Raw genomic sequence first — 11001 nt, forward strand, 5'->3', positions numbered from 1 at the left:
TATCTATCTATCTATGTCTATATATCTCTATCTATGTATCTATCTATCTATCACTGTCTATCTATGACTATCTATCTCTATCTTTCCATATTTCTATCTATCTATCTATCTATCTATCTATCTATCTATCTATCTATCTATCTTTATATTTCTATCTATCTATCTATCTATCTATTATCTATCTATCTATCTATCTATCTATCAATCTATCTATCAAACTATCATGTGTCTGTCTAGCTATCTCTCTATCAATCATTGTCTGTATCTTTATCTTTCTATCTCTCTATCTATTACGTCTCTCCATATATCGATATACATATATATATATAGACACACATATATACATTCATTTACATTTACTTATTTTCACACACACAAACCACACGCAGACACACACTTTCACACACACATATACATAATATAAGGGAGAGGAAAATCAAATCATGGGACGCAACTTACAAGCATTGTACTACAATCCAGGCTCTGGTAAACCACATCGAATGGTCCGGCAAAACGGGAAAATCTTTATGGTAAACAATCATTGTCTTTCACTTAGTTCCAAAATTCCGAGTTCACTATTTCGGGTTTTATCCTGTGTAAAAGACATTAAATAAGAATTAAATGTTACACATGAAGTAACTTACTTTTTAGCATATTTTATATACAATGCAATTTAGTTATTTTAAACCTGTGAACGACACGCCTTTCTGCTGCATGTATATTATAACATTAGCATCAGGTTACATCCTGCTGGTTGAAAACTGTACCACCAGTATGCAGTAATTATAACTTAGACTCAGATACTGATACCGGTGGAATGTAAAATACGGCTGCATGCCATTGCTTCAATTTGAATAAACAGATGCAACCTACACACCGGCACAATAATCTGCTATGATACACATATACACACCCGCAACACACCATACTCACACATACACACACACACATTCATATATATATATACGCATAATTGTGTGCGTTGTGTTCTGCTACTTCAATGAAAAATCTTTGGTAAATAAACAAATGACGCAATAATATATATATTGCGCAATATATATATACACATTCACTACCTCTTACGAGAGAGACTAACAGCACTTTATTGGTAAGTTTACGATTTTCATTATATTATATCGGCCTTCTATTGGCCATTGTCCAGTCTCCTCAACAGCATTAAGGATGGGATAAAAGGGTCTCCACCGTTAAGACCTCATATGTTTGTGTCCCCAAATTACCTAAAATGTTTTTTATGCTTTTATTTTTACTTCAGTAATTTTCAGTTAACCCATTAGCATTGGCACTGGCCACGTCGGGCCCAAATATTCTTCCTGTTTCTGTGAAACTGAACAGATCAGCCTTTCACAACACCATGCAAAGTTATTCTAAAAGTAAGCAATCACATAATCAAAATCTCAAAGCTAGAAGATAACGTATGTTTAATTTTAAACGATGTGAATAAATAAGTAATTCATCTGAATGTTGAAGGAGTATCCCCTTCTAGCTGGTACAATAATGAAACAGCAATTCCATCTCAAATTACGTGGGGTATTTTTTAAGGACACTTTTCAGGTACGAGGGAGTGGTTAAGAATGTTAGTAGTACAAAAATCGGGTCGGTATTTTTCTTAGTATTTGACTTTTGTTAATTATTGTTTGAAGCCGAGAAGGGTCAAATGAGAGTAGAGACGGTTGAAAAGCAAAAATTTGAAGAAATTTGTGATGTGTGTTGGAGAGATTTAGGAGGCTGAGAGGAGGATGAAAAATCGATTGATCATAATACTTGGAATAAATTTGGGATGCGTGTTATATATATTTATATTTCTGTAGGTATCTATATATATGCTGACTACTACTTAATGTTTTTAATACTGTGTAAAATGTAGGAGTTTATATGTATATATATTGTGCGTATATGTGTGTGTGTTTTGCATGTATGTATGTAAGAGCTTGTATGTATATATTATGTATTTGTAAATGCAATTTTGGATATTTCATATGTATTGCATATGCTCATATATATATATTATATATATATATATATATATCTGTATATATATATATATATATATATATATATATATATATATATATATATATATATATATATCTATATATATATATATATATATATATATATATATATATATGTATATATATATATATATGTATACATACATATACGTATACATAGACACACACACACATATTTGCTATTTGGAATGTGTTCACTTGTCGATTGTCAGGTTGACACTTGTTTTACATTACAGCTTTATTTATTTGGAATTAGGGAGTGCATGAATGTCGGGCAGTATTTATGCTTACGATAAAAAATAACGTCAGAGAATTTAACAGTGAGGAGTTTGTGGAGGCGAAGAATAGTTAATAACCCTTTTATACATAACCTACATTTACCTATATTTGTGTTGTAGAGGGGAGCTTCACATACTATGGACCACGATAGAGCGTGTTGGACATTGTTTTGAATTGAGGTTGTATATGTGTGTTGCTAAAGATTGAAATAGTTGAGATTCGGGATTAGTGAAAGAATACATATGAGCACGACAACGACATTGAAAATCCTCAGTGCCTGGTGGGTGCATGGGGTAATCACGTGGCACTTATAGATTACGCTTTTGAGGAGACAGGTGTCTGCATACCATATATTTCAGAAGCGCGACAGTTGCAAGTGGTTGGGGCTTACTAGTAGTAATGTTGATGTTGGTTGGTTTGTTGTTAGTGGGGAGAATCTAAATTAGGATTTATATTAGTATCGGATTGAGAGGTTGTAATGGAACTAATATTTGTCGTCTCGTAGACAGGGTTGTAGAATGTTGGCTTAAGATTAGTATTATACAATTGAGGTGGCTTATTAATGTTTGTATTATTGTATTGTGAAGTTTAGCTTGGGTTTTGGGGAAAATTTTGGTTTTTATCCACACATAAAGCCTACCGGTGTTTTATAAAGACTTATGGAACCACGTGACCGCTGCTAGCTTTGTTGTTGTTGATGTGTATGTATTTTCAAAATGTTTTATTCTTCAACTTTGAGATGTATTGTTGATTTTTTTATTTTATCTTACTATAATCAGCAACAAACACGTTCCGTCAATATTAAATTCTTTATTGGATAAAAAAAAAGACATTATCAAAACATGAAGTTAAAACAAAACAAATGTGATTTGTTTTCTTCCAGGCACCAATGCCCTGTAGCAATAGTCTTTCATCGACCGACCTTTCCTCCAAAAAAATCAGTGGAATCATTCGATCTCCATACACAAATTATTTTCCTCCTGGAACTATAAAAAAAGTTACACACATTAGGCGCACCTTTCTCTAAGCGGCACACTAAATTTCCCAGGTAAAAAATAGCGGCTTATACACCAAAACGGAAATGTTTCTTTTTTTGTCATATTCATATCGACTTTTCCTCCTCCATAAACGTTACACAAACACTTGACTGCGCATGCCTAAATGTCTATATTAAAGCATTTTCTAAGCTAAATTCTCTTCCTGATCTACAGGCTCATTAGGCCCCCAGTATATCTCGGTATCGAACGTATTTCAACACACAAGGATACAACACACCGGATACCAGTCTGTCGCAATGTTAACCCCTGGTTAATGCTGGTGCTTTTCAGATGAGAGCACTGGAAGTGTCTTTCTCGTGGACACAACTTACCGAAACAATAATCCATACGCCTATGTGTGTGTGTGTGCGCGCTTATGTACATATCCGTGCGTATGTGGGTGTATTTTTGTATGCATGTACACACACACACACACAATCTTTTATTCTTTTATTCTTTTGCTTATTTAAAGGTGAATTTTAAAGTCGTTATGCCAATCACATAATCCCCTTCCGACATAGGCCAAAAGTAAAGCTCCGAAGTGGCTAAGTTTGGAAGAAAACGAAACACCACATGTGACTGGATGGGAAGTAATTGAGAATCCATAACTTATGTGAATGGATCGAATAAATATAAACATTGTTTAGCTGAAAGTTGCATATCCTGTTCAGATCTAAGATGCTTAATCCTCTATTGGACTCTAGGTCTGGAATTTTCAGTCGTTGTCAAGTATAAATATTTTTGAAGAACTGAAAATTCCGTCTATTCTTGATTAGATTTTTGATATTTTATTAGCCTCATAATTCAATGTCTAACAAGAGAACTCTTAAATGCTGTTTTTATTTCCCTTTTCAAATTTTCGTTTTTGTGCTTTCGCTTTCCGATTTCCGGAACACTGGGCATGCTGTGGAAGACATGCACTGGGGCTGCGGCACCTCCAAACATTCTGCGTAAATGGTGAACAGGTGTGGTCATCGTTTGTCAAACAGGCTTTTCCACATCTCATCTCCTTGAGTAAGCTGCAGTCGTGGGTCAAGAAGAGACCGAGGAAGGGTTACTGGCATCTGGAATGTTGCTAGGCACTCACTGTCCTCTACCAGGTGGGCAATGCGATCAGTAGAAAATCCACTCTGAAGTTCTATGGAGGGTTAGTGGAGGGAAAGTGCGATGAAGCACTTGGAGAGACGCTAGGCGTTGACAAAATTGAACTAACCAGTCTGTTGAGGAGGACTTTCAAGTGGGGACGATGGATAACTTCTAGAAGTCCCTTGTTATGCAGTGCTGTCGGGGGGCACTGACGGTTCGAGATAAACTCTACAAGCACGGAAGTTCTGTCTGACCGACCTACCCGACATGTGCGCAGAGCTATGAAATCATTCTGCACGCACTCGTCCAGTGTCCTTGCATGACTGACATGTGGAGTTATGTTGAACAGCTGTTATCACGTGTACGGTGGTTCTATCTATCGGCCGAGTCCGTAGTGAAGATCGATCATCCACTCTCAATCAGTCCGGAATGTCAGGCAATTTACTTATGTCTAATAGCAGTAGCGAAAGAGGCTGTGTTGTGGACCAGGTTAAAAGGACTAAAGGCAGAGACTTTTCTCTACGGCCAATCACTCGTCAACTTTTTCAAATTTTCTTTGGAAAGAAGATGAGGGTGCAGAGTGAAGTGCTGCCTCCCAGTACATTTGCCAAAAGGTGGATGAATAGCGAAAATGGTACGTGTGAGTGGACTTACTCTAATAACACGCTTTTGAGCTAGTGAATTTGAAAGAAAGGAGAGTGTTCTTCCCAGATGCTCTCGAAGCGTCGAGTGGTTCAGGATTGGGGTGGGGGTACCTGAGCCAACTCCAGGGGATTACCTGCACCTATTACGAACTTTCATTGTTATATTCTTTTGTCGAATATCATTGTTATTCTTTTAACTGTGTACTCGTTGTCTCAGCGTTAAATCTCCACTGTCCATGTCTACTTTATCCTGTTTCTTTACTACCCACAAGGGGCTAAACACAGAAAAGACAAACAAGGACAGACAAACGGATTAAGTCGATTATATCGATCACAGTGCGTAACTGGTACTTCTTTAATCGACCCCGAAAGGATGAAAGGCAAAGTCGACCTCGGGGGAAATTGAACTCCGAAGATAACGGCAGAAGAAATACCGCTTAGCATTTCGCCCGACGTACTAAAGATTCTGCCAGATCTCACCGCTATGCCGGCCCTATTGGCAAATAATAATAATAATAATAATAATAATAATAATAATAATAATAATAATAATAATAATAATAATAGTAAGGGTTGTTGAAGGATGTTGAACGAAGATGTAGCCCATCTTCTTGGTATAGGGGATGGGCTCCAGCAAATATTCTGCTCAATACCACAGATTTGCTTGTCAGTTGCTCGACGTTAACCAGTTGAGCATGTCCCTTAGTGGCTGATGATATGTGCATCTCTGATCACAAGCAGAAGTAGTGGGGGAGTATCATAGCCATGTGTTGAGAGGGATTCTTTGGGGTTTGAATAATTCACCTCTGGAAACATGGGTGTTTCGTTCAAAATCCGTAAACAACTCTTACTCAGGGACCTTTTGAGCAGGATGGGTTACTCGACCAGAAGAAAATTCTAACTGGTCCCCACCTAAAAGGTCATGTGCTTTTTATCTTGATATGAGATCATCATGTTTCGCATTTATGGTTGTGATGCATGTGCCTGGTGTACCCTTATCAGACGGGGAGTCATGATGGGTATACTGGGCTTCGTATATTTTACCCTAGTGTCACTTTGATGGCATGCACTGCTCTCTCAATTAATAATAATAATAATAATAATAATAATAATAATAATATAATAATTATTATTATTATTATTATTATTATTATTATTATTATTATTATTATTATTATTATTATTTATTATTACTATTATTATTATTTTTATTATTATTATTATAATTATTATTGTTATTGGAAATTTATTCCGGCTAAATATTTCACTCACTTCTTCACAGTAAATTATATCATTAATGCAATCGTTAATGTGATATTCCCTCCAGTTTCATATTAAAGAAAGCTTAGGCGGGTTATGTATATATTACATCACACACAGACACACACACACACACACACACGAACAATCGTACACATCAACTCTCCTCCTCTTCTTTCCCCTCTCTCCTTCTTCTATCACTCCCTCTACCCCCTCTCTCATTTTAACTCTTCCACTTCCACCGCCAATCATCATAAACTGCTGACTGAAATTTCAAATCGAATTATATAATTAAAATACAGATAACATTATATATATATAATATATATATATATATATATATATATATATATATATATATATATATAATATATATATATATGTCTTAGGATGTGGAATGTTCGTATCAGCTAACACGGACCACGTCATCATAATACTGTCCACGAAGTGTTGATAGGAGCAAAGCTTATCCAGGAGAAGTCGGTGGGCCTGCAAATCGGCAGATGGAGAGGCAGACCCATACCAACCGACAGTTTGTAGGGCGCTAAAGTGAAAGACAGGTTAAACTGTTTGGGGTCTGGTCTGCTGTAGACCCCGAGGTGGGACAACAACGGGTGGGAGGTGACGAACAGGATAGTCGATCTCACCCAGAAATTGGCAGAGAGGAAGCTGTTCGTGAAGGGTCGAGTCGAGGTGGCGAATGCGTACATCGCTTCCGTCAACTATGACTGCCTGAATATAATAATCACATTGTATCAAACGCCAGGATACAAGTGTTCGTCTGGTACGTTGATTTCTGTTAATTTTTATGTCTTGACAAAGGCTGCGCTGATGAGTGAAAAGTGGATTTTGTGCACTAATTACGGAATCATATGATGTTCAGCTACGTCTGTTTCTGGAGGCTCGCTTTGAGAGTTGCATTCCCTCGCGTTTTGTACAATGTGGGCATTATAGTAGTTTATACTTCAAGAGACCCTCCTAGCGTGAGGCATTTATGTATAAGTAATGCCCTTAATATATATAAATATATTCATAGGGAATAATTAATAAGTTATCCCTTCTGAGGTTTTTCACAATAACTACTTGATAAATCCTCGTAAAAATGTTATCCTATATTTCAATTATATATATTTATTAGTAGCCCCAAACTTACTTTGTTATATATATACACACACACACACAATCATATGTATATATATATATATATATTTTACATATATGTATATATCTATGTATATGTGAGCGTGTGTATGTATATGTGTATGTGTTTCAGTTTATCCACTATGACCGCTTGGGAAGAGGTTCCGGTTTTTTACGTCCCAGTAATTTGGCCGATCGGTATCTTGTTAAATTCCTTACAACCACTTGAAACTTTTCACATTTTTACCACATCATTTTCAAAGCATTTACGTCTGATGCAGAATTGCCTGCCGCTGACGATAATTGCATTCATGTTTTTCATTTTTCTGGTAAGTAATAAAAAAAAATCAAAAGTATAAAGTTGCGTAACTGTAGGCAAATCAGCGGAAGGGATCGCGAGAATACGCAGCAGGCTTAACAACAAATACTGGGGTCGATTTGTGCGACTAAAACACTTTAAGGCAGTGCCCCAGCATAGGCGCTGCCCAATGGATGACAAACGTAAGGAATTGTTTACAGCCATGGTTTAAATTCTACGCCATAAATTAGAATTGTCGGATCTCATCGAAGACAGCGAACGGGAATTGAAGCTCTATGGTTTGTGTTCCTGAAATTTTAAAGGATGCAACAATAGAAAATGATCTATCTATCGATCAATCAATCGATCTTCTATCTATATCTCTATCTATCTATCTACCTATATATCTACATATCTATCTATCTATCTGGAACGAGATAACGAGTAGGGTGGTCACTCTCGCCCAGCAATGGGCCGAGAGGAAAGTGTCCCTAAAAGGTCGGGCGGAGGTGGCGAAAGCCTACATCGCGTCCATCATCTACTACCGCCTGACCGTCGTACCTTGTCCCGACCCTACCATCACCAAACTAGAACGCATCCTCTTCCGCTTCTTGTGGAAAGGATGCTTCCCGATGGTCAGGCGATCCATTTGCTGCCAACACCCGTTAAAAGAAGGGCTGGACATGCCGTGGTTGATGATGCGCAGACACGCGCTGAGACTGCCACATCTCCGGCTCTATGTTCACGACGGTGAGCAGGTGTGGTCACCGTTTGTGAGGCACGCATTCCCGCAACTCGTCTCCATGACCGAACAACAGTCGTGGGTCAAAAATAGGCAGAGGAAGGGCGAATGGCACCGCGAGTGTCGCGTTGCTCTCAAGCAACTCTGCCGTCCCAGGTCGACCTCGAGTGACTTCAACACAACCAAAGAATTCTATAGGGCATTAGTGGAGGGGAGGTACGACGACGATCTCGTGGCAAACCTGGGCGTCGACGAGGAATACCTGACCCGCCTGTTTCAAACGACTTTCGGCCCGGGACCTATGGACAACTTCTAGAGATCCCTGGCCTGGCGGTGCTACCGAGAAGCGCTACCCGTTCGGGATAAGCTCTATAGGCATGGCTCGAGAAACACGGGGCCGACCTGCCCGAGATGCGGGCAGAGCGACGAAACCGCTCTGCACGCAATCGTTCAGTGTCCAGCAATTTCCGACCAGTGGGCTTATGTCGAACGACTGCTGTCACGTGTGGGACGTGTCGGTTTATCAGCCGAGTCTATCGTTAATATCGTCACGCCTCCTTCCTTCAAACGGGAAGGAAGAGCTATTTTTATCATACTTGTGGCTATGGCGAAAGAATGTATCTGGTGGACGCACCCGAAAGGATTGGAGACAAACACTTTCCTCTCTGGTCAATCTCTCATCAAATTCTTCAAGTATCACATGAAGAGGAAAGTGAGAGTAGAGAGGCAAATTTTGTCTAGCGAATGTTTTAAAAAAAGATGGGTGAATGTAGCAAGGATGGCACGTATGAATGACGAAGCCACCTTGACTATGATTCTATGAACCGTAAAAATTAATACAGAGAGTTGCTTATTTGCAAAAAAAAATAAAAGAAAGAAATATAACATGTGACTTCATTGACCGAGGTTACCGTGGTCTTTTCCGTAGCGTTTTCTTTACACTTCATATTGACATTTCTGTGATTACGATCCCTATTGATCAACTTTTTTTCCTCTCCCCTTTCCTTTTATTTTTTTCCCTCTCCCCCCTTTTTTAAAAAAATCCTCCCCTTTTTTGTCCTCTTTCTTTCCTTTTACGATCCCTTTTGATCGAAACCCAACCCCCTTTTTTTTACCCCCAAAAGAAAAGCTCTACCTTGTAATTTGTTCTATCTGTGTGCAGCCCTGTGTGGCTAATAAAGAAACATATCTATCTATCTATCTATCTATGTCCATCTATCTCTATCTATCCTTCTATCTATCTATCTATGTATCTATTTATCTATCTATCTATCAATCAATCTATCTATCTATCTATGTCTATATATCTCTATCTATCTATCTATCTATCACTGTCTATCTATGACTATCTATATCTATCTTTCCATCTTTCTATCTATCTATCTATCTATCTATCTTTATATTTCTATCTATCTATCTATCTATCTATCTATCTATCTATCAATCTATCTATCAAACTATCATGTGTCTGTCTAGCTATCTCTCTATCAATCATTGTCTGTATCTTTATCTTTCTATCTCTCTATCTATTACGTCTCTCCATATATCGATATACATATATATATACACACATATATACATTCATTTACATTTACTTATTTTCACACACACAAACACACACGCAGACACACACTTTCACACACACATATACATAATATAAAGGGAGAGGAAAATCAAATCATGGGACGCAACTTACAAGCATTGTACTACAATCCAGGCTCTGGTAAACCACATCGAATGGTCCGGCAAAACGGGAAAATCTTTATGGTAAACAATCATTGTCTTTCACTTAGTTCCAAAATTCCGAGTTCACTATTTCGGGTTTTATCCTGTGTAAAAGACATTAAAATAAGAATTAAATGTTACACATGAAGTAACTTACTTTTTAGCATATTTTATATACAATGCAATTTAGTTATTTTAAACCTGTGAACGACACGCCTTTCTGCTGCATGTATATTATAAGCATTAGCATCAGGTTACATCCTGCTGGTTGAAAACTGTACCACCAGTATGCAGTAATTATAACTTTAGACTCAGATACTGATACCGGTGGAATGTAAAATATTAATATCATCATTTAATATTATCATTAATATTCACTTCAGTTTTATATTAAAGAAACTTATAGGCATGGTTATGTATCTCATTGCATCACACACAGACACACACACACACACACACGCACACAGACACACACACAGATACTGGAAGATAATTAGTTTTTTTTTCCAATTTCCTTTTTTATCTTTCACTTTTTGCAGAAGGCATCAAGAATACTGGAGACTTTCTCAGATACAAATACGGTAAACAGTTTAGTGGCCCCTGCATGTTTTCCTCTCCCTCTTCCCCTCACTCCTATGAAAATAGGACATCAAACTATTGAAGGTTTGGGTACAGATGAGCTCTCTCTCTCTCTTTTTTACTCTTTTACTTGTTTCAGTGATTCGAATGTGGCCGTGCTGGAGCACCGCCTTTTGTC

The 11001-nt window shown here is 37.7% G+C and overlaps 1 long non-coding RNA gene across 1 annotated transcript; it reads right to left on the reverse strand.

The window, feature by feature from the left end:
* Positions 1–454: 454 nt before the first annotated feature.
* LOC118768656 lies at positions 455–10353 on the reverse strand. The gene is made up of 2 exons (XR_005004440.1): positions 10216–10353; positions 455–592 (listed from the first exon to the last, which is right to left on the reverse strand). It is a non-coding gene; the product is annotated as an uncharacterized LOC118768656 (long non-coding RNA).
* Positions 10354–11001: the final 648 nt, after the last annotated feature.

Source organism: Octopus sinensis, unplaced genomic scaffold, assembly GCF_006345805.1.
Source record: "Octopus sinensis unplaced genomic scaffold, ASM634580v1 Contig00383, whole genome shotgun sequence".
Lineage (NCBI taxonomy): Eukaryota > Metazoa > Mollusca > Cephalopoda > Octopoda > Octopodidae > Octopus > Octopus sinensis.